This window comes from Tupaia chinensis, unplaced genomic scaffold (genome assembly GCF_000334495.1).
Source record: "Tupaia chinensis unplaced genomic scaffold, TupChi_1.0 Scaffold146604_1, whole genome shotgun sequence".
Taxonomy (NCBI): Eukaryota; Metazoa; Chordata; class Mammalia; order Scandentia; family Tupaiidae; genus Tupaia; species Tupaia belangeri.
The window spans coordinates 249,732-253,746 of record NW_006206460.1 but is presented as its reverse complement, the minus strand read 5'-3'; the positions used below and the strand labels follow the sequence as shown (position 1 = coordinate 253,746).

At 35.2% G+C, this 4,015-nt stretch overlaps 1 non-coding gene and 1 pseudogene across 1 annotated transcript; both read right to left on the bottom strand.

Annotated features, from left to right (window-relative positions):
- Nucleotides 1–2,977: 2,977 nt before the first annotated feature.
- Nucleotides 2,978–3,109, bottom strand: LOC114006260 (small nucleolar RNA SNORA1). The gene has a single exon (XR_003547999.1). It is a non-coding gene; the product is annotated as a small nucleolar RNA SNORA1 (small nucleolar RNA).
- A 253-nt stretch (nt 3,110–3,362) lies between these two features.
- Nucleotides 3,363–4,015, bottom strand: part of LOC102485043 (TATA box-binding protein-associated factor RNA polymerase I subunit D pseudogene) — a 1,052-nt pseudogene continuing 399 nt past the window's right edge.

Genomic DNA, 4,015 nt, shown 5'->3' with positions numbered 1-4,015 from the left:
TAAAAGATAAAACCTCTGATCTAGAAAAATAATAGCAAAAAGAGAGATTAAATGACCCAAAAAATGAGGATAATATACAAGAAATAATAGATTCCATTAAACGACCAAACATCCAAATAATTGGTATCCCAAAAGGTGAAGAAACTAATAAAGGCATGGAAAATCTATTTCATGAAATCTTGTAAAAAAACTTCCCAAGTCTAGAGAAGCACTCAAAAATCCAGACCCAAGAAATACAAAGGACCCCAAACAGAATCAATCCAAGAAGATCCTACCCAAGGTGCATCTTAGCCAGACTGGCCAAAACCACAGATAAAGAAAAGATACTAAAATTAGCAAGAGAGAAACAACAAGTGACCTACAACGGTCATCTCATCAGGCTAACACTGAAACTTTAAACAGAAACAATGCAAGGAAAGAAAGAATGGGAAAATATATTGAAACTGTTAAGAGAAAAACAATTTCAACTAACATTATTATATCCAGCAAGATTATCCATCATATGGGAAAAAAAGATTAAAACCTTCTTAGACAAACAAAACCTGAAAGAATTTGCCAGACCAGGCCAGATCTTTAAAAAAACTCTGAAGAGAGTCCTGTTTCAGGAAAACTAAAAAATGAACAGCCAAAAATAAGGAAATAAAAGACTACCAAGACAATGGCCAACTTAAAGGTAGGGACAAGTCCAGAAATATCAATAATAACATTGAATGCTAATGGATTAAATTCTCCAATCAAGAGACACACACTGGTTGAATGGGGAGGGGGGAACCCAGAAACCCTCTATCTGTTGTCTACAAGAAATTCATCTCATGGATAAAACTTACATAGGCTAAAAGTGAAGAGCTGGAAAAAGGTATTCCATGCAAATGGGAACCAAAAAAGAGCTGGAGTTGTGATACTAATTTTTGACAAAATGGGCTTTAAAACAAAAACAGTTCAAAGAGACAAAAAAAAAAGTCACTATATAATAGTAAAAGGGCTAATCCATCAAAAAAGATATAATGCTTATAAATATCAATGCAACTAATTAAGGAGAACTCAAATGTGTAAAGGAACGACTGTTAGATCAAAAAGGAAAGATAGACTTCAACACACTAATTGTTGGAGAACTCAACACTGCACTATCTCCCCTGGACAGATCATCTAAAGAAAAAATAAGTAAAGAGATAAAGAATATCATAAATCAAATTAATTTAGCAGACATCTGTAGAACTTACCACCCAAAAACCACAAGATTTACTTTTTCTCACCCCCACATGGAACCTTTTCAAACCTTTTCAAACATTTTCATTGACTACAGGACAGGACACGAAGCAAACCTCTACAGATTCAAAGCCATAGAAACTATATCCAGCATTTTCTCTAATCATAATGGAAATAAATTTGATGTTAATTTCAAGAAAAACCCTCAAAAATACACAAATACATGGAAACTAAATAACCTACTCCTGAATGACTTCACAACTACTGAAGAAATAAAGACTGAAATCAAAAGATTCAGGGAAGCCAATGACAATGAGGACATGAGTTTCCATAATCTTTGGGACACTGCAAAAGCAGTCATAAGAGGGAAGTTCATAGCAATTAGTGCACATAAGAAGATGATGGAAAGAAGGTAAATAGACCACCCAACATCGTGCCTCGGAGAACTGAAAAAGCAACAGCAAAAAAAAATCCAAAAAGCTCCAGGAGAAAAGAAATAATAAAGATCTAAGCAGAAATAAATGAAATAGAAAATAAATAAAATATACAAAAAATAAATGAAAGTAAAAGCTTTTTCCTTGAAAAGATAAACAAAATTGATACACCACTAGCTAGACTAATTAAGAAGAAGAGAGAAAAGAACCAGGAAAAATAACATTTTCACTGAATGTCAGGCAATATGACAACAGACATATAGAACTACAAAACATCATTAGAGGATATTATGAACAACTATATGCCAACAAACAAGAAAATCTGGAAGAGATGGACACATTCTTGGACTCATAATCTACCAAAATTGAGCCAGGAGGATATAGAAAGTGTGAATAGGCCCATAACAAGCCAGGAGATTGAATCAGTAATAAATAACCACCTAACAAAGAAAAGTCCTGGTCCTGACGGCTTCTGATTTCTACAAAAATTTCAAAGAAGAGTTAACCCCCATTCTTCTCAAGTTATTTCTAAAGATCCAAAAGGGTGAATCTCTCCCTAATTCATTCTATGAAACCTCTATCACCCTTATCTTTAAAACAGATAAGGAAAGGACAAGGAAGGAAAACTATACCGTTAGTATCCCTGATGAATACAAATGCAAAAATTCTCTACAAGATACAAGTAAAATTGTATCCAACACGTTAAAAAGATTACACACCACGACCAGGTAGGCTTTATTCAGGAATGCAATGTTGGTCCAACATATGCAAAACCATAAATGTAATACACCATATTAACAGGAAGAAAGATAAAAACCATATGGTCATATCAATTGATGCAGAAAAAGCATTTCATAAGATACAACACCCTTCATGATCAAGACACTCAGAAAAATCAGCATAGAAGGATCATTTCTCAACACAATAAAAGCTATTTATGAAAAACACATAGTGAACATCATTCTGAATGTGAAAAAGCTGACAGTTTTTCCACTAAAAACTGGTACAAGACAAGGATGCCCACTTTCTCCACTCCTCTTCAATCTAGTACTGGAAGTCCTGGCCAACACAATCAGAAAAGAGGAAAAAATAAAAGGCATTCAGATAGGAAAAGATAAAAGACCCAATGGTATCCATGAAAAACTTTCTGAAAGTAATAAATGAATATAGTAAATTTGCAGTACAAAAATCAACATATAGTAATCTATAGCATTTCTTTATATGAGCAACAGGCATACTGTGATAGAACTGGAAAAAAAGTAATTCCATTTGTCATAGCCACAAAAGGTGTAAGATATCTAGGGATAAATCTAACCAAAGAAGTTTTTTAATTAACAAAATGTTACAGGTCTCATTGTCACCACTGTAATACGTTTACTGTGATGGAAGCATAACCTGTGTCTCAATTTAGCCACATTAACAATTTTGGACACTGATGGACTGTGTCCGGTTGAAACTAGAATGAGGCATTGTGGAAGTTCTTCAGGAGATGCATGCATAGCATGAACATGTGTTTGCGTCCACGCTGCCAATGCTATCAACAGAAGCTAGAAGCAAAAACAATGGAAAGCCTTACACTTTTAGCACGGCTGTATCGGCCTGGTTTTCAAATTCTGACACCCTCTACACAGAGATCAGTTCAGGCTTGTCCCTCAACATCTGTGGGATGTGGCAATACCTATAATTCCAGACATTTTCAAGATAAAAATCCTTCTTTTCCATTCACGTTCCTGTCTTCTTTTCAGGCCATTCTGTCTTCTGCCGAGTGTTTGTAGCCTTTGAAGCTCTCTTTTTAGACAAAGAAGTTTGTTTAGTATACATTCGTCTTCTTGGAAACTGGGAATTCAGAACTTATTATAAAACAACTATCCTCTACCAACTTGATATCACATTCATCATCAGGCTCAAGATTCATCGCTTCATCTGTTACTGGCTCTTCAAAAGGAGAAATGGATCCATCATCCAAATATTTGTATCTATGGCTATCAAGATCTTCTTTTTCTCAATCTTCACTAACATTCATTTTATTCAAGGATTCCTGAAAGTGGTGTTTAATGTAGTTAAAATAATCCTCTGGCCACAGCTTGCTCAAAAGTTAAAATTTTCCTCCACAGTAATGGGATTCCTGTATTCTCTGATTCTATAAATGGCAGCTTATGGCCTTTACTTCTAATCTGTTTCTTATCTCTGGTAACCGTCTGGTATTTTTCCTTCCTTTTGGTCTTCCCTTTGGTCTTCCTGTTGGCTTGTATTTTCTTTTTTTTTTTCTTGGAGAGGTTTTTTCGCTATAGGGCGCGTCCACTCACCAGACAGACAGAGAGAGACATAGAGACAGAAAGCGAGAAATCACCCCCCAGGGGGGATGACCACGCCGC